Source organism: Musca autumnalis, unplaced genomic scaffold (genome assembly GCF_047663935.1).
Source record: "Musca autumnalis isolate F117 unplaced genomic scaffold, ASM4766393v1 scaffold_1, whole genome shotgun sequence".
Lineage (NCBI taxonomy): Eukaryota > Metazoa > Arthropoda > Insecta > Diptera > Muscidae > Musca > Musca autumnalis.
This window is the reverse complement of record NW_027411644.1, coordinates 190,820,813-190,846,388: the sequence shown is the minus strand read 5'-3', so window position 1 is coordinate 190,846,388 and position 25,576 is coordinate 190,820,813. Positions and strand designations below refer to the sequence as shown.

General features: G+C 34.3%; 1 protein-coding gene across 1 annotated transcript in view; it reads left to right on the top strand.

Annotated features, from left to right (window-relative positions):
* Positions 1-25,576, top strand: part of amon (prohormone processing protease amontillado) — a 288,241-nt gene that overhangs the window by 178,624 nt on the left and 84,041 nt on the right. The gene's annotated exons all lie outside the window — the stretch shown is intronic.

Below are 25,576 nucleotides of genomic sequence, written 5' to 3'. Positions count from 1 at the left end.
TCAAATCATTGGTGTAAATGACATGCTTTGGATCCAAAAATGAATAGCATATTTTGTGGTCCACGCTCATTTTGAAATTCATCGATGAAGATGCTAAAAAGATGACATGCCAGATCACTTGCACCCATGATTGAATGGCATCTTTGGCTGGGTATGGACTATATCCGTCTACGTTTTGATATAGCCCCCATAGAACAGTGGCGTCCAATTTTCGTTACTTTGAAGGTTTTAGCTTTTTTATCACACCGAAATGGCTAAAATTTGGTACTTAATCTTTGTTAGTGGTATAAAACTTTCCCCCAGAATTTTGTCGATATAAGGCCACGCCTTCATATAGCCCCCATAGAAGGGTACTTGCCGATTTCCGGTATTTTGAAGGTTAGCCACATTGTTTTATCGAAATTGCTGAAATTTGGTATTTAGCCTTCTTCATACACGAAAGAAAACTAATTGTTCCAATTTACTTCCATACAACTCGTGGTGGAGGGTATAACAAGTTCGGCCGGGCCGAACTTAACGCCGTCCTTACTTGCTTTTGATTTAATGACATGATGTGTTATATAAGGACATCGAAGGTGGGGACTGAAGGAGTTTGGAAAAGCCAACCAGAATATTTAATTGTGTCGCGTAATTTTTCTATTGAACTTTATGCTGTATATAGTTCACTTCATTTTTATGTCATCTTCATTAGTTTGCTTTAGCTGTATCCACTCCATTTTAATATATAGGTATAATAAATCGCTTTCTCTTAGAAATAATCGCTGTACTTGTGGTATGTGAAAATAAAAAATAATCACCACATAAAATAACATTATGAACAGGAAGGATGGGAAATTTAATAAAATAAAAAGGAAACTAGTTTCATATCTCCTAAGACTACAATGGGACCAATAACAAAGCTCGGAGCTAATCAAACCAGAAAAAGGACTAAAATGTGTTATACATAAAACGACCTTAAAAATGGCATCAACCCACAGATGCGCACAGACATGCGTGTGAATGTGTTACAAACTATAACCCACTTGTAACTAAGTTCTTGTCTATGTATTGTGGACTGGTTATAAAAGTCACTGCCAACCAACCAACTAAGTTTAGTTTAGCCAACACTTATGTTTATCAATTTCACTCCAGTCCTAACTTCTTCTATTGCTATAGCAAAAACTATAGTTCCATTTCCTAAGCCTTTAAGCTAACGAAATAAAAAAGGATTAGTTGTGATTCTACAGAACGTTTGTGTGTGTATGTATGGTCATAATCATTGTGAATGTAGCCAACCACATTTGAAATAAGAGGATAGAAAGAAGTTAATCTACTTAAAAGGGATATCGTACCATTTATTTTCTTTTGAAAATCAGGAAAAATCTGTGTCGCATATAGACCTGAATTAAAAAAAGGAAAAAAAAAAACAATAACTTAAATAACTTGTTGAGTTCATTATTTGATTTTGTGAAAAAATGGCCCAAATATATTTCCTTAACAAACGACTAAAACAAAACTCCTGTTAATATGTCTTAAAACATGGTTTTCTGAATTAGGTAACCTGCCGGAAATTACGGGCGGAAGGAAATCTCTGTGTTGAAAAAAACAGTTAAGTTCAACTTTGCCGACGGAGATATACTCTCAGCATATGACTGCACAAAAAATAAAGGAGCGGCGAATCTTAATGTGCTAACAGTTCCCGCTAAGGAAAACATCAAAGTCGGGCCGCCGACTATATGGTATCCTACACCACAGTGAATGGTATATAACATAGAATACTTAATTAGCTCCAACTTCACGTCATGGCTTATTCTTCGAAGGAGAAAAACAATAGACATATTTTACGCCTTCATGTTTCCGGTACATATAACGGATTATGAGCTAGTTAAATGTGAAAGAAGATGCACATGAACACATGAAATTGGACATATACATATATATCTTAAACATTTTAATAGGTCAGTATTGCTATAGATCGCTCGCTATCTGTCCGAATTTCATAATAAAATATATATGGGAGCTATATTTAATTCCAAACTGATTTAAAATAAATTTTGTTACCTTATCTTTACTCACAATTCTAGTCACAATATATGGAAGCTATATCCCAATCAGAACCAATTTTAATATAACTTGGCAACCTTATTTCAAGACTAAATTTCGGCACACTTTTCAAATTTCATCAAAATCGAACAGAATTTGCGTGATTGGTGCACCAAATACCTAAAATCGGGCGAAAATATGTATGGGACCTATATCCAAATCTGAACCGATTTCAATATAATTTGGCAAACATATTTCTAGTCCGAATTCCGTCGTATGTTTAAAATTTCATTAAAGTCGGACAGAATTTGCGTGTTTGAAATATATATGGGAGCTATATTCAAATCTGAACCGATTTCAATATAATTTAACAAACATATTTGTAGACCATATCAAGTTTCACCGAAAACGAATAGAATTTGCGTGTTTGGTGAACAAATGATCTCAAATAGGGGGAAAGTATATGTCCAAATCTGAACCCCTTTCTATATAATTCGCAAAACATATCTCTCTTTTAAGTTTCATCAAAATCGAACTGAATTTGCGTGTTTGATGCCCCAAATACCTCAAATCGGGTGAAAATATATATGAGAGCAATTTCCAAATCGGAATCGATTTCTAAATAAATTGACAAACTTATTTCGAGACCGAATTCCGTTAAAGATTTCCAATTTCATCAAAATCGGACATAGGTAGCGTGATTGATGCACCAAATACCTAATGAAATTTATTACTTCGGACGGATGCTGGCTTTAGTTTCAAATTAAGCCCCTCATCCTCATCAGTTCCCTTAACCCCGACTCTGTGTAGAGCATCGCCCCAATAAGGCTGACCAGAACATTACACAGAATAAGAAAATTAAGTACAGCCATTTGTATTAACAGGCATTCTAGACATTCGACACAGGTCTTTTAAACACTCATAATTGTTGGCATTCTACGTTTGTCGCAAAAGCTTGTTAAACCCTCCACAACAAGTTGTATTGAAGTAAAATGGAATAATTAGTTTCCTTTCGTGTATGAAGAAGACTTAATACTAAATTTAAGACTAAATACCAAATTTCCTGTATTTCGGTAAGAGAATGTGGCTAAAACTTAAAAAATACCGAAAATCAAGAAGTACGCTTCTATGGGGATATAGGAAGACGTGGACCTATACTGATAATACTCTTCTGGAATATTTTATAACTCTTGGAAGACTAAATAACGAATTTCAACCTTTTCGGTGGGATATTGACGTCACAATCTTCAGTATTACGAAAATCGGGAGGTACCATTCTAAGGGGGCTATATCAAAACGTGGACATATACCGACGAATTTTAGTCGGAAATGGAGCAATATGAAAGTGTGGACCTGTACAGGCAAATTTCTGGCGAACAGTTTTATATCACATTGAAGACTAAAGACCAAATTTCAGCCATTTTGGTTTAATATTAAAGCCACAACCTTCAACATACGGAAAATCGGGAGGTACCTTTCCATGGGGGCTATATGAAGGCGTGGACCGATACCGACAAATTTAAAGGGGAAGTTTGAGTACCCCCAACGAAGTTTAAATACCAAATTTCAGCCATTTCGGTGGAATATTGAGGCCACAACGTTCAAAATACCGAAAATCGGGAGGTACCATTCTATGGGGGCTATATGAAGGCATGGACCTATACCAACAAAGTTCTGGGGGGAAGGTTTATACCACTAACGTAGACTAAGTACCAAATTGCAGCTATTTCGGTGTGATAATGATGCTAAAACCTTCAAAATACCGAAAATCGGAAGGTACCGTTCTATGGGGGCTATATAAAGGCGTGGACCGATACCGACAAAGTTCTGGGGGAAAGTTTTGTGCCACCAACGTAGACTAAGTACCAAATTTCAGTCATTTCGGTGTGATAATGAAGCTAAAACCTTCAAAATACCGAAAATCTGGTGGTGCTGTTATATTGGGGATATATATTAAAACGTGGACCGGTATAGCCTATTTGCAATACCAAACATCTTAGGAGTAGTAGAAACTTCTATACCAAAATATAAAGCTCTATCTTTAAAATTGCGAGCTGTATCTTGATTTTAACAGACAGACGGACAAATGGACAAGGTTATATCAACTTAGCTGATCAATATGCTGATCAAGAATATATACTTTATAGGATCCCCGACGATGTGTTTTGATGTGTTACAAACGGAATGACACATTTAAGTATACCCTCCATATTATGGTGGAGGGTATTAAAATGACGGATGCATGATGAAATAAGAGAGATTAGAAGGGGGTACAATGAATAACGTCACAATGTAGAAAGATTGCTAGACTAAAATTGAATGATTGAAACAAATATGAGAAAGAGAGGGTGGAAGTTTTTGCGGATTGTAAACTAGTAATGTTTATGGATGAGAAAAATCCAAAAACAAGAAAAAATCGCTGGATGGAATTTTTAATAAATCGCTATCAAAGTTTACATTTTTAGTTTTTTTTAGGTTTTCAAGATTTTGTTGGAAAACTTTCGAAATGGGACTAAAGAATATGTTGTAGCTGTGAAAATTCTCTACAAGATTGGCTTTCGTAATTTTTTCCTAGGTTGTCCCTTTTTTGAGATATATAACTTTAAGTTGGGAAATTGCAGTCATGAGATTGTTTAAATAAATAACAGTAAAAAATACAAAGATATCATCAAAGCTAATCTTGTAGAGAATTTTCATAGCTACAACATTTTCTTTGGTCCCATTTCGGTGGGACCGGCGGTTTCCAAGCAAAATCGTGAAAACCTAAAGAACCCTTAAAAACGTCAATTTGAGACGCGATTTTTTTAAAAAGCGTGCAGGCGATTTTTTTTTGTTTTTTTTTTATTTTTCTCACCTATGAACATTGTACTTTCAGAATCCGCAAAAACTTCCCAGGTGTCAGCACTTTATATTTAAATTTGGTTCAAGAGCAGCGTGATAAATGTTATTTTAGTCATTAATAGGCAAAAGTTGATTTATTCCTGTTACAGAAAATCATTTTTGAGAAAAAAGGTAAAAAGTCATAACGTTAATGTATTTCATAGGCTTTAACTCTGTTATCTGTAGGTGGTCATCAACACAACTTACATGTGTGGAATAGAGGTGGGCGCGTGTCGTGCCGTGAGTAGTGCGTGTTCGTGCCTTCTCGAAAAACGCCGTGTTTGTGCGTGTCGTGCCGGAATACATTTTTGGCCGTGCGTGATCGTGTTTTTTTGTTCGACACGGTTTGGCACGACACGACTAAACACGATCTGCACTATGTGACACGATCGTGCTAAATTTTTGGTCTCCCTTTAGAAGTCGTGCAACAGACCATATAAAACACAAAAATCGAATAAGAATATAAAACCGAACAAAAAATGCCTGAAATTATTTGCTTCGTTTTTGTAGTCTGGTACTTATTGCCGTTTTGTTATGGAGAGGCCAGAGTATGAGTAAAAATGATGACGTTTGTTTGCAATTTGTTTTGTTCATGAGAGAAGCATGGAGTGAGCAATAATTTTCTACTATGCTGATATGTTATCGGGACGAAGAGTGCTTTGATTAAGTAAGCGGGCCGAGCCAGATTCCACTAATTGGATTTTTTTTTAAACTACAGAGTTAATTTTGATTTTATGTATCTACAGGTTCAATGTGTTTAGCCAGGATATCGCGTCAATATTTCCTGGGAAAGTAAGCATCGGGCAGTATTAAATTATGTGGTCGATCGACTGGGTTTGGGCTCCGCACACATAGCTGACATCGTCGGCAATACCCCATCTGTGTAGGTTTTCCATTCTTCGGCCTGTCCACTGCAATAGCCGAACAGTCTGTGTATTGAAATTTTTGCTGTGTAGTTGTTCAGCTGGTAATAAAGGCGGTTTTCTGGATTTCAGCCTGGATTCATATGTTATTGATAAATCTAGATTGAGGGGAATACTGGTATTTTAGGCGATTTGATTATACTCCTGGAGAACAACATGTTTTCTTCTTAAGTTTGGAGTTTGAATGTTCGAAAAAATCGAAGGGGCCATTGTTAAAAATTGATTTTAAATATGAAATCGCGAAAATTGATTCCAATTCCAATGTGCCAAATTGTTTTCTAATTTTATTTAGTACAACAAAACATACAAAAAAGGATTTTTAAATTGGACCAATATTAAAGAAGTTATGAGTATTTCTTTGCATATAGTTTTCATAGAATTCGACTTTTTCAAGGCGAGATACCTCTGGAGCCGTTGGTCTAAAAAATACTTAATTGTTTTGTTGATGAGCAGCATCACCACATCAAAAAATAAATGAAATCAAAAACTTTATATTGGAAAAGTGTCCGATTTCACTCAGAAAACACCACATGAATATCTATATCGATTTCTCTTTTTTTGTAATTTCGTGCGTGAGTGTGCGTGTTCGTGCCCTCTCGAAAAACGCCGTGTTTGTGCGTGAATGTGCATAAAAATTTTGGTCCGTGTTCGTGCATGTTCGTGCCTAATTTTTTAGGCACGCGCCCATCTCTAGTGTGGAATGGTCTGGCAAATATTGCTCGGTAATATTATCTAATCATGTTAAATTGCAGGCTTCTTCCTTGTCATAAACTCCAACCTTATGTAGTATTTCACGCTGATCGGACTAAATTCATTAACAATTTTCCCACTATACAGAATTTGTAAATATTTTCGAATACATGATGAGAGTTAATATATAACTTTTCTCATGTATTTCAACTCTGTGCCTTGTTTTATCAACCAATTTACTGCTGTTTGGCATAAAACTTTCAAGTCTAATTAAAATCTGTGGATTTCAAAAGCCATAACCCTATTGTATTTCATAGACTAAATCTCTGTTATCTGTAGGTGGTCATCAACACAACTTACATGTGTAGAATGGTCTGGCAAATATTACTCGGTAAATATTATCTAATCATATTAAATTACAAGCTTCTTCCTTGTCATAAACTCCAACCTTATGTAGTATTTCACGCTGATGGGACTAAATTCATTAACAATATTCCCACTATACAGAATTTGTAAATTTTTTCGAATACATGATGAGGGTTAAAACTTTTCTCATGTATTTCAACTCTGTGCCTTGTTTTATTAACCAACCAACCTACTGCTGTTTGGCATAAAACTTTTAAGTCTAATTAAAGTCTGTGGATTTCACATAAAATTCTCAAAAATATAATGTAAAATTAAACATTTGTTTGTAAGGATAAAAAGGTCAAACTGAAATATACTCAATCTTGTGCCAGCACTCTGTAGCTAATTACTAAAATGGATGTAAGGTTTTGTTTTGTTTGTATGCTTGCGATTGACAGATGTACTTTAGTTAATTAATAAAAATAAGAGAAGTATTTGCATTTCTGTCAATATGCGCATGTTGTTTTTTATAATATTATACACATCAGTAATTTCGTTAAGGAAAGACATAATAATGGTGACATTTTAGAGAAATTCAGTTTACAATAAAAATATACACAATAAATGTTTATTAAACAAAAGTTTATTTGCATACATAAATATTTTCATGAATATTATATAAGTAGACATCGGATTTTTGCATGTTTTTTATTTCTTATCCGATTTTGGATCTAGGCGTTTTAAGGGTCAATATTTCGATATTTGGGGTCATATCAAAAATATGCAAAATATATGCAAAAATATGCAAAAAATATGCCAAAAAATATGCAAAATATGCAAAAAATATGCAAACTATGCAAACAGTTTTTGGGCGAAAATCGTCATAAAAGTCGTAAAATTTTCAATTAAAGTTGGAAAAAATCATCAAAATAACTTTAAAGTGTCCTAAATTAAGACTGTTGGCCATTTAACGTCGATTTTTTAGCAGATTATTATGTTATTGATACCTCATACGACAGTGTGTTGTAGGTTATATGATATTGTAATACTTATTTTCATTGTTAAACTATGCAAAAAAATTTGATAAAATATCAATAATTTTATGTAAATTCAATCTTTTCTTTGTCTTAATTTGTAGCTTTAGGCTGGTTTTAACTCAAAGGGAAGAAATCGACGTCGGATTTTTTTAAGGTGGGGGGTGCCCCCTTTACTGTTTACTTAGATTAGATTTTAGATAGCTTTAAGATTAAGATTGCCAATTGAGCACCATTGGAATAAGTTAACAAGTGCTACTGGGGCCCCGAAGTTATGATAATCTCGTCTCTCTCGGCGACCCATTGTATGTTTAGGTCGAATATTTCCGGAGAATTTTCCATCCTCGCTTTTTTAAGTTTTTTGTCGCCATTTGACTCTTTACGGTGTTTTGCAGTGTAGGCTCAAACAATGCCAAGCCAACAAGCTCAGGACTAAGATACCACAGGTGATTTATCATTTTGTTATTTCCTTTTTCTGATACTTGTTTGTCTATGTTTTCGTATTTCAATAGATTTTCAATGAGGTCTAGGTCTTGTTTTGAAGCTAAACGCTTCGTAGAATCTGAAGAACCATCTGCCCCGAAAATAATCAAGCGCGGCTTCAACAAGAACTCCTAACCATGATATTGTCATTGCTGCTGGACCCCTGTAAAGTGTCCTATAGGAACGTAACTCGTATCATTTTATCTACAGTAGAAGTTCTCGGAGAGGACCCCAACAAATATAAGATCTTTAGAAGCTTTATCCGTTTATTCCGGAGAATAAACAGTAAAAAATACTCACAACTTCGAGGAAGAGTAAAGAAATCCTAAAACAAGGATATTTGCGTGCACTGACATGGAAAACTTACCAGGTATTCCCAAAACAGAGCAGAAATAACGGGTTGCTGGGGGTAAAGAACAACTCCTTGGCGTTCCTGAGACTGACAGTAGCTCAGGGAAGAAACAAGATCTAGCAGTATACGAATGCCTAGAATAATGGGGTCTTACCAGCTTGAGCAGATGTTAGGTCGAGAGCTTCTGTACCTGCGTACAGACTTATTAGAAGTATTGTTGAGAGGGATTTTTGACTGCAATTTGGCAGCACATCCGGACATCAACCAAACATATTCATGCGATTTCTATAAAAATAGTTTGCGATTGACAAATCCAAGTTCGATATAGGTGAGAATGTTTTAAAACTACTTCCCAGCTGACTTCCCAAGAACAAGAGGTCGTAGAAGCACTTTGTGTTTTCATCTTTCGAGCCCAGAAAGTTTTTTATTTTGTTTATTTATTTTGTATTAAACGAAAACAACTGAGTGTTATAAATGAGAGTGTGGGTTATTGATTTTACAAAGCGTATAATTAGCAAGATAATGTTTATATAGATATAATATAGGATGTACCTAATCAATAGGCTGAAAAGGATTAGAGACAATAAATTGAGTTTAATACAAAAAATAGTGAAAACGAAATTCAGAAATATTTGTTAGGTCCAAAATAAGACCTAAACCGCATTGAAGATTTATTGAAATACGAAACAAATATTAGATAAAAGAAATAATAAAATGATAAATCATCTGTGGTATCATAGTCCTGAACTTGTTGGCATGGCATTGTTCGATCTGATATTTCAAACCACCGTAAAGAGCCAAATGCGACAAATATCTTAACAAAGCAAGCAGAAGAAAATGAAAAAAAAACTAACAAAAGAACAACTGCGGAAATTCCCAGAAGATGTCTACCAGACGTAATTACAGGGAATACTTACTTGTTGTTCAAGAGATTATTTATTAACTCCGAATTTCTTGAAAAAGATCCTGCAACTTGACCACAGAACATCAATTACCAGGAAGGGTAAAGGATGGTAAACAACTTGTGAACGACATAGCAGAGCAAAGAGTCGAGTTCATCACCAAGTAGTTATCTTTACCCAGATGGCTCCAAAATCACATTATGTCAGTCCCTTAAATAAATTTAAATATGTATGAACAAAATGTAAAAGACATTTGTTTTCATTCCCACAAATTGATAATATGAGAAGAAATAAAAAGTAATAAAAAAATTAATTTACAATGTTTTATTTATAAAAGAACTTAAAACTTGAAAATAATTATCTCAAATAAAACGCTTGCCGTTTAATATTGCCACAATTTTTAATTCAAATGCAAGCGTTTTATTTGAGAGATTTCATCATTAAAAATTATTTTCTAGTTCTAAGTGCATTTATAAATAAAACACTTTAACTTATTTTTTTAACTGTTTTTTTATTTTTAACATTTCACCATTTAATTTTTTTGACCACTGAGAACATCATAACAAAACTATGGCCAATTTAGGCCGAAAATGTAGATAAAAAGGCATCATTTCAAAAACTGAGAAGCCAATTGATAATTCCCTTCGCCGGGATGAAATCATGATATTGGTAGCGATCAGTAAAATTTTGCAACACTGTCAGTACGTTTTGAAAAACATTACTCTCTGTAATAGAGGGTAATAAATGAAGTTGAGCCAATGGGGGAATACTCCACTCAAGCAATCGAAATGAGATTGAATTTTCAACAATAAACAAAACAAACAAAAAACAGCCGAGGCACGGGCAAAATGGAGCTTTGTTAAAAACAAAATTCCAATAACAACCTCACAGGCAACTGTGGTGATGTTATTTTCAACTCACAGAATTCGACGAATTTTTTTTTTTTTTATATATATATTTTTTCCTTTATTCAAAAAAATTTCTAAACAATTTTTACAATGTTGCCCCAGCGCCTTGGAGGCATTATTGGGGCGAATTACTTAAAATTTTATCATTTATGACGTGTGTTTTACTTTGGACTCAAAATATAATAATAAAAAAATCATTAGGTTTTTCTTTACATCAGAAGCATCTCTATGTTGCTTAACAGAAATAATTTTAATTCTCTTTTAAAGGATGCAATTGTATCTAGATTTTTAATACGATTTGGGATGCAATTATACTCTATGCATCCATTATGTTCTATGCGTTGCTTTGATAATTCCAGTCGACACCTAGCTACTCTCAAATTAGATCTATTCCTGGTATTAAACGCCGTCTGATTAATGTAAAATTGAATTGATCTTGGTCCCAAATTATGCATGACTTTAAACATATATGTCGACAGTTGGAACTTGTACATACCATGTAATGGTAAAATATCTTCTGCAATGTCTTTATAAAGGCAATGGGTAGGATATAAAAGTGGCAAATTAAACACTATTTTTAGCGCTTTATTTTGCAATCTCTGCAGTGCTTTCAAATGAATAGTTTTACTGTATGCATAAATCATTATCATGTAATTAAAGTGGCTTTGAATGAGAGAATTGTAAATCAGGAGCTTCGTCTTGACATTTAATATATTCTTTAGTTTGTATAGTATTCCGATGGCAGGTGCTACTTTCTTTTTCAAATAATCGATATGCGTATTCCATTTCAAATTATTTTGAAGGTATATTCCTAAATATTTTAGTGATTCACATTCCACAACTCTTGTATTTCCAATTGTAATATTGAAAGATAAATCATTTTGCAAACATCGAGGACGGAATCTAATTATTTTGGTTTTACTTGAGTTGATTACAAGTTTGTTTAGTCTGCAATATTCCAAAATAAGCTCAGCGTCATGTTCCATTTGAGACTTTAGAATAATATCATGGTGATATGGGTAGAGTAGAGCAATATCATCCGCGTACATAATCAATTTTCCGTAGAGCTTCAGATTAGATAAATCATTAAGGTACAGAGTAAATAATAAAGGACCCAGAACGCTCCCTTGAGGGACACCATGCTTTACTGTCCCAACGTCTCCTTTTACTCCATCAATTGCAACAAATTGTTTCCTATTTGTAATATAACTCTCGAAGAGTTTTAGCTCTTTTCCCCTCACACCGTAATAGGGCAATTTTTCCAGTAGGATATTATGATCAACGAGATCAAACGCCTTAGAGAAATCGTAGAATGCTGCACCTACACCACCAACGTTTGCTTCAATACCATCACAAATTAAATTGATAATATTTATGACCGCTTCGTGTGTTCCACTACCCTTTTTAAAGCCAAATTGCATAGGATACAATTGGCCAGACTCCTCCAGAAAAAACGTAAGTTGCTTATGTATTAACTTTTCAAACAACTTATCTACTAATGACAACAAAGCTATTGGCCGGAAATCTGAAGTTTTGCATGCATTGGTCAACTTTGGTATTGGCACTATCTTTGCCAATTTTAACACCTCCGGGTATGTTGAGGTGCTTAACATTGCATTAAATGTTAAAGCTAGATGTTGACTAATGGAATCCTTTGAAGCAATCATAACTTTCCCTGAAATTCCATCAGGCCCAGGACACTTTCCAGTTTCAAAACTTGAAATTAATTCAACAATATCAGTCGTATTTACGGAATGAAAATGAAATGTTGAAACACATCGTGTTAAACTGTTTAAGTTGTTATAATGATCACCATCATTGGATGTTATAGTATTCTTTAATAGTGTTGGCATATTTAGAAAATACTCGTTAAAAATATTACATTTCGTTGTCACATCATTTACAATTTCATCCCCTTCATTTTTTAAAACAAGTGGCTTTTTACATTTTCTCCCCAAGCATTCATTAAGAAAATTCCAACCTTTCCTTGGGTCATTATCAATACTTTGCATATTCCAGCTTACATAAGAGTTAAAGCTCTCTTTAGATGCAATTTTAATAACACGACTTATACGTTTCAGTGTACAATCAATTTCCGTATTCCTACCCTTCTTCCTTCTTCTTTCCAGTAGTTTCTTCTTATATTTCCTAAGTGATTGTAACTGGTTATTTTCCCAAGGTGTTATAAGACTCTGTGATAACAGTTTGTTATCCTTTATTGTGGTATTTTCATCTACAATGTCTTTAATAGTAGAGATTATATTTTCTGCATCAATAGAAGGATTTCCAGAGTTATGGTAATTTGCAAAATAGTTCCGAATGGTTCTGCTTATATTGCTGTAATCATACTGCTTTATTATTCTTCTGGTTACCTGAGTATTTTTTAGACCACTATTCATTTTGCACCATATAATATTGTGATCCGAAATATCGCACTCAATGGAAAATATAGCTAATCTGCTCGCGAAATTGCTGTAAACGTGATCAATGGACGTTTGACTGCTCGGGCGGGAAATAAGTTCATGACATGATTTATAACCTACGGCAGATAGTGTCGTAAATAAATCAGAAGATCCCGAAGGTGTTAATTGATCAATATTAGAATCACCAACAATTAAACATACAGTGCGACAGGGATGACACAAGTGGTTTTCCAAATATGCTAGGAATGTATTTAAGTGGCATTTAGGAGAACGGTAGAAGGTAGTCAATTTTAGCGGCATTCCATTAACTAAGAATCCATTTAACGAAATTCGTATAGCTTCGACAAAATTTGTGCTTTCACATAATTCTATGGTGTATGTTAAATGTTCACGAATGTATAAAGATGTACCGCCATAGCCATCATCTCGGCAGCAATGCAAAACATTATATCCAGGGATATTATACATTTGAGTTATAGCTTTATCAAACCAAGTTTCCTGGATGGCAATTATGCTTGGCAAAACTGGGAAGTTAGCAACAATAGATTTAAATTTATTAAATTTCCTGAACGAAGAAATGCTTCTGACGTTTACAGACATAATATTGAAATTGTATTCATTGGTATATTCAAAATTTTCAACAAATGAATCAATATTTGTAAAATATTTATTTTTATTTAACATTATGTATAAAAAAGGATAAACAAAAGTTATTTAATTCATGATTTAATTACGGTTAATAGGAGATACGAAATCAACTTGATCATCATTTTCATTATCAGCATCATCTTCTTCTTCATCTTCAGAGACAGGCACTATTCTCTTGGATCTTCTTCCATGGAAATTATTAGTTGTAGCTTCAAGTAAAAGGACATCCACATCCTCTCTACGACGAATAAGCTTCGGCTTGTTTATAGCACTTTTTTTAACATATATCTTGTTACCGTTGGTATAGATATGATTATATCCAACATTTTTAAGGGTCTTTGTATAATTAAATAGTTCCAAAGATTCTCTGCTTAAAAAGTCATTTATATAGATTGATTTTGTGTTATCATTTTCTTTCAATTTCTTCTTTGCTTCCATAATTTTATTTTTCGCAGTTTTTGAACTGAATTTTACAATTAGTGAGGCACTTTTGTTGTTTACGGTTTTATTTTTAATAAAGTACGCTTCCTCGATATTTTCCTCATTTAAATTCACGCCTATTTTTCCCGAAAGTTCAATTACAGTTTCAACTGCGTTTTTATTATCATCCACATTTACACCATTTATTACACAGTCATTTTTGACTCGCTGGTCATCAAGCATTTTCACCGACTCTTTCAATGTTTTGATTTCAGATTTTAATACAATATTTTCTTTTTCCAGGTGCTCAATTTTTTTAGAATTGGCATTTACATTTATCATCAGTTGATCAAATTTAGACGACATAAATTCAACCGAATCAGTCAGTTTATTTAATTTCTCTTCCATTCGTATTAGTTGTGGTTGAATATTCAAATCACTATTTACATTACAAACATGGCAAACAAAGTTTTCATGCTTGTTCTTTAAAAAATAATCAAATTGTTTTTTGTCTAGCTTAGTGCACATTACATGATAAAACTTGGAACACTTATAACATTCTATATAGTCATCTTCTCCTTCAATTATTTCAATTTTACAGTGATCACAAACAATTTGTTGGGGTTTAACACTTCTTCGACCACTTTTTGAAGGCATTTCTTATTTATTATAAAAAAAAAACTTTAACCAGGAAGTAAGTAGTTCAAACTTTATATACTGTTTCCAATAGGGTACTCTCACTTGTATTAGATAATGTATTCGTTTTACAAATTAAAGCATACTTTTAGGCATGTCAAAATTAATCCATTAATTTTATTTCACTCTAGGTAAATATATTTAGCATAGTTTTAGGGATTATTATATATAAATTGTTATATTATTAATTTCGAAAATATTCTCTTTTTAGCACTTATGTTTTTTGTTTTTAAAAACAAACGTCAATCTCTCTCAAAATATTTGTTTTGTTTCTCGTATGCATAAATCTAAATGCCACTCTCACTATATTTCACACAAAATTTTATTTCAATAAAATATCTTTATTTTTGCGCGGAATTTTAACAACAGCACTTAAAATCGTTGCAGAGTTTTTATAAAATTATTGTTATAACTTGTTAAGCACTCAAAGAGGTCTAAAACCTTTGTAAATCGCTTTATTTTCGGAGCGCTGTAAAAACACGTCTGTCCGCTACACTGTTTGCTCTCACTTTTTGATACTTTTCTTAGTTGATACGTGCTGACATGTTGCAGAATATTTTGATTTTGGTGTTTCTTTGGAAAAGCCGAAAAGTGAGTGTGATTCTCATTCATTTGGGAATACTAGACACTTAAAGAGTTCGGTTTTTCACTAAAAAGGCATCATTTCAAAAACTGAGAACCCAATTATTACAATATACATATAACCCTATTTTTAAATCCACACTGTGGTAAGGTGTCTCAATAGCATAATATTCTGCTAAAAAGCGACGTTATTCTTAATTTAGGACACTTTGAAGTTACTTTGATGATATATTCGAACTTTAATTGTCAATTTTAGGACTTTTATGACGATTTTCGGTCAAAAACTGTTTGCATATTTTGCATATTTTTTGCATATTCTGCATATCTTTTTTGCATATTTTGTGCATATGCAAAATATGCAAAATAAATACAAAATATGACCCTGCCATTGAATTTAGATTTCTTTGAAACGAATTTTGGTCGAATCAGAATCTTCGTATCTATATTATTAAAAAATATGCAAATATGCAAAATCCGATGTCTACATACGAGGGCGGTTCGGAAACTTCTTAGCCTATCAATGAAAGAGAATAGTTAGTTTTTCAAAAATATTTTTATATTTATTTCAATATAATTTCAATATAATCTCCTGAAACTTCAATACACTTAGTCCAACGCTTTTCTAGCAATTCTATCCCTTGATTAAAATATTTTTCCTCAAGGTCTTCAAAATAATGGTTTACAACTGTAATTGCATCTTCATTTGAGGTAAAACGCTTGCCAGCAAGGAATTTTTAGATTTGGGAACAAGTAAAAGTCACTGGGAGCTAAATCAGGAGAATAAGGTGGGTGGTCAAGCATCTCGTACTTTAAATCGTTGATTTTAGCCATTGTTAAAACACCCTTGTGCGCTTGTGCGTTGTCTTGATGAAAAATTATTTTTTTTGTGTTGTAAGCCAGGACGGTTTCCTCGAATTTGTACATTTAATTGATCCAAAAGGTTGCAATAGTACTCTGAATTTATTGTTTTACCCTTTTGCAGATAGTCAATCAATAAAATACCTTTGAAGTCCCAAAAAACCGTTGCCATAACCTTACCAGCCGATTGAATTGTTTTTGCCTTTTTGGGGCACTTCCTCCAGCATCAGTCCATTGTTTGGATTGTTCTTTTGTCTCTGGAGTATAGTGGTGGATCCATGTCTCATCAACAGTTATGAAACGACGCTTAAAATCCATTTTATTTCGCTTAAAACGATCCAAACAAGCTTGAGAAATGTTCATTCTTATGCGTTTTTGATCGACTGTTAACAAATGCGGCACCCATCTTGCAGAAAGCTTTTTCATCTGTAGTTCTTCATGCAAAATTAAATGGACTCGATCATTTGAGATGCCCATGATAATAGCAATTTCACGCACTTTTATTCGCCGATCATTTAATACCATATCATGCACTTTGGCTACAATTTCTGTTGTTGTTGCTGTTTTTGGACGTCCACTACGTGGTTCATCTTCAATGCTTGTACGACCACGTTTAAATTCAGCAACCCAAATTTTTACTGTTGCATATGAAGGAGCACTTTCACCTAACACATTCACCATATCATTATGAATTTCTTGTGCCGATAAACCTTTTTTATGTAAATATTTAATGACAGCACGCATTTCTAATTTTTCCATTGTAAAAAAAAATTGCGGATGCGTCTTTTTTGAACACCAGTTTCTATATGAAGGAGTTGCCAGATCGAAACAAAATTTAACATGTGTTCATAACAGAGATGGAAGTTTCCAAAACACTTAACTTTTTCTGTTTATACCGCGCTTTTTGTGCTAGGCTAAGAAGTTTCCGAACTGCCCTCGTATAAGTAAGATGACAAATCGCGACTTTCGTACGCTGTGTCGTACATAGTACAATAACAGTTATAATGATTGTGCCCATAGCTATGAAATGTTGTATTGTTACGAATGTTTCTTGAGAAAGAACCAACGCATGACCTTCTATTTAAAATTTATGTTGACAATTATAGCTCATATTTCATAATTTGTATGCATATGTATGTATTTTTTAAAGAAGAATCTCTATAGAGTCTCATTAATGGAACAAGAAAAAAAATCTTATTTAACTTTGCCTCTTTTTACCAAACTTTTTCAATTGCATTACAGAAGTAACAAAAGAACAATTGAACTTAAAGAAACGTATTATCAAAATCTACACCCACAAAGCTTCAGAGTATTTCCGCAGGTTTCTTAGACATTTTTCCAAGGATTTACGGCGACTAGAGTATGGGTTGTAATTTTGTATGAATGTGTTTGTTTTTTATGCGCGTGTTTTTCTTGTTTTTCCTTTCGTAAATTTCAAACAGAAGAACATGCCGCTGTGAATATGTCTACAATGTTGCCAAATAAATATTATTCCCATCGGAATTTGTGGTAAAACTTGTATAAAAAGTGTGTAAATGTTTATGAGAAAAATAATGCTTAAAGTTTTGGTATATTTAAAAACTTATAAAGAGGTAGGCTAAAATTTCCAAACGAATTTAGAAAATAAGTGATGATGAAATGTAATGCTAAAATAGACTAAAAAAATAAAAAAAAGAACTTACAGGCTCTTCGTATTATTTCATCCAGTCGTGTATCAGAATATGGAGTATATCGGTCCCGCCCTTCGGCTACCTACCAGACAAAATTTGGGAAGTGTGCACTTTGAGGACTCGTTTCGAAGATAATGGACAAAAGTTGAAAAAACCCCTTCCGGTACATTCTAAAATGGCCAGTGTGCAAGATAAGGTGAGAGAGTTGACGAATATGGTGGTAGCCCTTTGCCTCTCAACTTCCTCCTACACCGACAAACTGACAATTGCCGCAAGGAAAATTGCCTAGTGTAAATATGGACATAGATTTCTTTACTGTCTAAAATTTTTGGAGGAGATATTTTATGACATTTATGAAATATTTATGAATTTATTAAAATAAATTACATCAGAAAATGTATCTGCAGTTGGGAGACACTATATATGGTGCCTATAGCAAAGACTTTATGGTTATGACTATTTTAGAACCTCATATCCCAGTATCATATTTTGATAAGCTTTTACCTAAGATTTTAGGGTGATTTGATAAAAAAGGTGCAGCACAAAAATATCTTAAAGTTTTTATTTTTCAGAACTTTGGTCAATTTTTGGAAGTAATAGTAACTGCAAGTAAATATATCACTGAAACCTTGTTTTCAGAGCCACACCGACATTTGAGGTTATCAGGGGTCACAACACTACTCAAAAACAAGTAAGAACGGTGTTAAGTTCGGCCGGGCCGAACTTGTTATACCCTCCACCACAAGTTGTATTGAAGTAAAATGGAATAATTAGTTTCCTTTCGTGTATAAAGAAGACTTAATACTAAATTTCAGTAATTTCGGTAAAACAATGTGAGGCACCATTCTAAGGGGGCTATTTCAGAACGTCGATCTATACCAACAAATTTTTGACGGAAAGTTTTTAGGCTCAAAGAAGACTAAATACCAAATTTCCTATATTTCGGTAAGAGAATAGCCACATTCTCGAAAATCAAGAAGTACGCTTCTATGGGGATATAGGAAGACGTGGACCTATACTGATAATACTCTTCTGGAATATTTTATAACTCTTGGAAGACGAAATAATGAATTTCAGACATTTCGGTTGGATATTGACGTCACAGTCTTCAGTATTACGAAAATCGGGAGGTACCGTTCTATGGGGTCTATATCAAAACGTGGACGTATACCGACGAATTTTAGTCAGAAATGGGGCAAAATGAAAGCGTGGATCTGTACAGACATATTTCTGGCGAACAGTTTTATATCACATTGAAGACTAAATACCAAATTTCAGCCATTTTGGTGGAATATTGGAGACACAACTTTCAAAATACGAAAAATCGGGAGGTGCCTTTCCATGAAGGCGTGGACCTATACCGACAAATTTAAAGGGGAAGTTTGAGTACCCCAACGAAGTCTAAATACCAAATTTCAGCCATTTCGGTGGAATATTGAGGCCACAACGTTCAAAATACCGAAAATCGGAGGTACCGTTCTATGGGGGCTATATTAATGTGTGGACCGATACCAACAAAATTCTGGGAGAAAGTTTTATACCCCTAAAGAAGACTACGTACCAAATTTCAGCCATTTTGGTAGGATAATGAAGCTAAAACCCTAAAAATACCGAAAATCAGGAGGTACCGTTCTATGGGGGCTATATGAATGTGTGGACCGATACCGACAAAGTTCTGGGGGAAAGTTTTATACCACCAACGTAGACGAAGTACCAAATTTCAGCCATTTCGGTGTGATAATGAATCTAAAACCTTCAAAATACCGAAAATCGGGAGGTACCGTTCTATGGGGGCTATATGAAGGTGTGGACCGATACCGACAAAATTCTGGGGGAAAGTTTTATACCCCTAAAGAAGACTACGTATAAAATTTCAGCCATTTTGGTAGGATAATGAAGCTAAAACCCTAAAAATACCGAAAATCGGGAGGTACCGTTCTATGGGGGCAATATGAAGGTGTGGACCGATACCGACAAAATTCTAGGGGAAAGTTTTATACCCCTAAAGAAGACTATGTACCAAATTTCAGCCATTTTGGTAGGATAATGAAGCTAAAACCTTAAAAATACACAAAATCGGGAGGTACCGTTCTATGGGGGCTATATGAATGTGTGGACCGATACCAACAAAATTCTGGGGGAAAGTTTTATACCCCTAAAGAAGACTACGTACCAAATTTCAGCCATTTTGGTAGGATAATGAAGATAAAACCTTAGAAATACCGAAAATCGGGAGGTACCGTTCTATGGGGGCTATATCAAAACGTGGACCGATATATCCCATTTTCAATACCAACCATCCTGCAAGCAATAAAAACTTCTGTACCAAATTTTGACTCTCTATCTTTAAAATTGCGAGCTGTATCTTGATTTCAACAGACAGACAGACGGACGGACTGACGGACGGACAGACGGACATGGTCAAATCGACCTAGAATTTTATGCTGATCAATAATATATATACTTTATAGGGTCTCCGACGAATATTTCGATGTGTTACAAACGGAATGACAAATTTAATTATACCCTCCATATGGTGGAGGGTATAAAAAAACTGTCACCATAGGTCCATGTTTAGGTGTAGCCCTATATAACGCTACTTCCAGATTTTCAGTATTTTGAGGGTTTTTTGACTGAACTACCCATAACTTGACATTTGAGATTCTCTGCAGCCACGGAACTTCTTCACCAAAAATTGTTAACATAGGTCAACTTTTTTCGGAATAGCCCCCATATAATCGTACCTCCCTATTTTTAATATTTTTAGGGTTTAGCTAAAATTTTTAACCGACCTAACTGTAGTTAAACATGCCCCATATAACGGTACCTCCAGATTTTCGGTATTTTGAGGGTTTTTTGACTGAACTACCCGTAAATTGACATTTGAGATTCTCTGCAGCCACGGAACTTCTTCACCAAAAATTTTTAACATACTCGTAGGTAATTTTTTTTCGGAATAGCCCCCATATAATCGTACCTCCCTATTTTTGGTATTTTTAGGGTTTAGCTACAATTTTTAACCGAACTAACTGTAATTTTGAGGTTCGCATGGGTAACGGAACTAGCTGTAATTTAATATTTTAGGTTCTAAGGGACAAAACACATCTTCTTCAAAAATTGCCGATACAGGTATAGCCTCCATATAACGGTACCTCCCGATTTTGGGTAATTTGAGGGTTTCAGCTACAATTTTGAACCGAACTAGCTGTAATTTGACAATTGAGTTTCTCAGTGGTCACGAAAGTTCTCCGTCAAAAATCGACAACATAGGTTCATGTTTTGGTATAACCCCCATATAACGGTACCTCTCGATTTTCGTTATTTTGAGATTTTTCGTTACAATTTTTAATTGAACTAACTGTTATTTGACAGTTGAGGCTCCCAGTGGTTACGAAACTTCTTCAAAAAATTGTCAACATATGTAGTTCCATGTTTTGGTATAGCTCCCAAATAACGATACTTCCCGATTTTCGCAAATTTTATGGTTTTAGCTACATTGTTTGACGGAAGTACCCGCAATGTGACATTTGAGATTCACAGTAGTCACAAAAAGTTCTCACTGAAAATTTTTAACCCCTAAAGCGTACCTCCCGATTTTCGGTATGTCGAGAATTTTAGCTTTATTTGTTGACCGAACTTGCTGTAATTTAACATTTGAAACTTTTATTGTGCACAACATTTCTCTATCAAAAGCCAATATAGGTTCATCTTTTGATATAGGCCCCAATTGGCAACATTTTTGACGGAACTACCCGATATTAGACATTTGAGGTTCTCCGCAGTCACGAAACATCCCTACCAAAAATTGTAAACATAGATCCATAATTTGGTATAGCCCCCATATAACAGTACCTTCCAATTTTCGGTATTTTGAGCGTTTTAGCTATACGCGTAATTTGACATTTTAAGTTCCCTGATTTTCCACTTTTCCACCAAAAATTGTCAATATAGGTCCCCACTTTGATGTAGCCCCCATATAGAGGTATTTTGAAGGTTTTAGCTTCATTATCACACCCAAATGGCTGAAATTGCGTACCTAGTCTTCGCTGGGGGTAGAAAATTTTCTGCCAGAATTTTGTCGGTATAGGTCCACAACTTCATATAGCCTCCATAGAACGGTACCTCCCGATTTTCGGTATTTTGAAGGTTATGGCCACAATCATCAATCGAAATGCTGCAATTTGGTATTTAGTCTTCGTTGGGTTTCTAATTTTTCCCTATTAATTTGTCGGTATGGGTCTACGCCTCCATATAGCCCCCAATAGGCCTCAATATTCAAGCGAAATGGCTGAAATTTAGTATTTAGTGTTCGTTGGGTTTATAAAACTTTCCCCAGAAATTTGTCGGTACAGGTCCACCCCTTAATATAGCCCCCATAGAACGGTACCTCCCGATTTTCGGTATTTTGAAGGTTGTGGCCACAATAATCCATCGAAATGGCAGAAATTTGGTACTTAGTCTTTGTTGGGAGTATATAACTTTCTTCCCGAAATTTGTCGGTATAGGTCCACGCATTCATATATCCCCCATAGAACGGTACCTCCCAATTTTCGGTATTTTGAAAGTTGTGGCAACATTAATCCACCAAAATATCTGAAATTTGGTTCTTAGTCTTCGTTGGGAGTATATAACTTTCCCCCAGAAATTTGTCGGTATAGGTCTACGCCTTCATATAGCCCCCATGGAACGATACCTCCCGATTTTGGATATTTTGATGGTTGTGGCCACAACAACCCACCGAAATGGCTGAAATTTGGTATTTTGTCTACGTTGGAGGTTAAACCCTTTCCGACTAAAATTCGTCGGTATAGCCATAGAACTGTACCTGCTGATTTTCGTAATTATGGCCGTCAATATACCACCGAAATGACTGAAATTTGTTGTTTAGTCTTCCATGGGGTTATAAAATATTCCAGAAGAGAATTATCAGAATAGGTCGACGTCTTCCTATATCTCCCATAGAAACGTATCTCTTGTTTTTTTTTAGGTTTTAGCCACATTATCTTACCGAAATATAGAAAATATGGTATTTAGTCTTCTTTGAGTCGAAATTTTTTCCGCCAGAAATTTGTCAGTATAAATCGACGTTTTGAAGGGTATTTTAAAGGTTTGCCACATTATTTTACCGAAGTTGCTGACATTTGGTATTCAGTCTTCTTTATAAACGAAAGGAAACTAATTGTTCCATTTTACTTAAATACAACTCGTGGTGGAGGGTATAACAAGTTCGGCCCGGCCGAGTACTAAATTGATATTAATATTGACCTACTGGAAAATCACACTCTAAAGACCATACTATTGCTCGGAGAGTTGCCATCAAGCTAATGTTTGAATCTAAGGTATGGATAGTTGCGCATACAAATTTGAGTAATTGATGTGTTTGGGTAAAAATTTTTCCAAAAATATCTTTGTAAAATTCTATATTTGTGAAAGTCTATAATACATAGCCATAGTAGTAGTCAGAGGGGGGCCATGAGAACGTCTGCGCAAAAAATGACTTCCTAAATTTACAGCTTGAAGAAAACTCTGTGCACAGTTGCTACGAAATAAGTTACTTATTATTCACTTTAAATACCACAAACCACGAGCTATTTACTAATTTCAAATTAAAAACACTTCCATTTCGCACTAATCTCTATTTTATATTCATTGCACTCAATTGAGTGTACAGAGGATTATTTGATGGTTCGATTATTGTAGAGAAAACCAAACAGATACAAAATCTTAAATTGTTCAAGTGAACTTTGACCTTTATCTGGTAAAGCTGTTTTACTTAGTCATATTGTGATTGCATTTACATTTACTTAAGGGTAGTTGATGCATAATGCAAATACTCGTATATGCAGAGGAGTTTTTGTTGGAAATGCTTTTGTTACATGGAGTCTTACCATGGCAGACATGTGTTAATGGGGTATTGCAAAAGGGAATTTAAAAAAGGATAGAACTATGGCCCTCGAACATCCCAAAAGGGAAAAGGTGTGCAATTTGTAGCTATGAATTTTTGAAATATTCAGGAAATGAAAACCAACATTGAAAGAAACAAACACAAAAGAAAGGACAACTTAATTGTTACCATTTGACAATAGATGGCGTATGTTCGTGTTGTTAGGCAATTTTACCCTCTGATGGGACATTTGGTGTGCTAGAAATTGCTATGGACTGTAATTTTATATCCATAGATTTTCTATTTTTTGCGTGAATTTTTGTTCATCTTGTCGCTAGAACCTTTTTTGGAAAATAATTCACTATAATCTATGCATTGGAAATTTTTATATAACCTTCTATTCCTAGTGATATTCTTTAATAACCCTCTTCTGAAAGCATTTTCAGTGGGCAAGCAAAAGCATTTACATACTATAGAGGTCGGTCGATGTTACTTTCGTTTATGTAAAACTATGGATATCCAGTTGTGCATCCGCGTAGCATAGTTTGTGGTTTTTGGTTTATGTTAGCTATAGTTTGTGTGTGTTCTCTTGTAAAAGTAATTATTTAACGAGTAAAACTAAAGAGTTTCATGGGAAAGTTATTTCATTAGATGTTGTAGAGGGTATTTTGATGATTATTAATGCTCGAATAGTAATTATCTTATCTGCAATATTTAAATATTGTAGTTTGTAAAAGTTAAGTGGTTGTGGGGTTATCGTCAAGGTCATTTGAGAATAGAATAAGCAAGTACATCAAATGAAAATCGTTTATGGTGAATTTATTTTAAACTTAGTAAGTATTTAGAGTTGGAGGATACTAAGGAACGGACACTATCGGTTTTTATGGCAATATTGTCCGGAGTATAGCGATACAGTCGGACCCCGATTATCCGTAATAGTCGGGACCGGAGGCATTCTGGATAATCGATTTTCACGGGTAATGGGGTAACACTGTTTATACCCTACACCATATTGTGGTAAGGGGTATTATGTATCTGTGAATTTGTATGTAAAATGCAAAAGGGAACGAGTTAGATAAGGGTAACACTGTTTATACCCTACACCACATTGTGGTAAGGGGTATTATGTATGTATCTGTGAATTTGTATGTAACATGCAAAAGGGAACGAATTAGACCCACAGTTTCTTTTGGGGATACATATATAGATTCACTTTCTGAGTCGATTTATGCATGTCCGGCCATCTGTCCATGTATTTTTGTGATCAAAGTATAGGTCGCATTTATTGTCCGATTCAGCTTAATTTCGGGAAGATCATTTTTGTAGCTATAGGAAGAACGCTATTGCTTCCCGGGACTATGAGAAATCGATTTTGTGGGGCATAGACGTGACATATAGCAAACATAAAGGAAATAAATACTCCTTATATGTATAATTGTATCATTAGTTATCTCTTTGGAACAATATTGACGACGATACGCCAAAATCTTGAAAGTGTCAATACATCATATATGGCAGCTGTTCAAGACTGACTAATTTGCGGAGATTATAGCTTTGTTCCCTTACTTTTTTAATAGTAAACGTAGCAAAAGAGAGAAGTTCTCTCTTCTCTCAGAAAACTGTGAAAATTGCTCTCGCGTAACAAGTTTTGCACAAAAGTAAAGAAACAGAAAAATAGTAGATCTGACAGCAATGTCAAAAAACAAACATTTCTGCTTAAAAAAATAACAAACAAAATAATTTTTTTATTTTTTTATTTCACTGGTTTAAATTTTTATTATTTTCTTTTATTTCTTTTTATTTTGCTTTGACAAAGCGATAAGTTTTCTTTTTTTCTTTTGCCTTAATTATCAAAT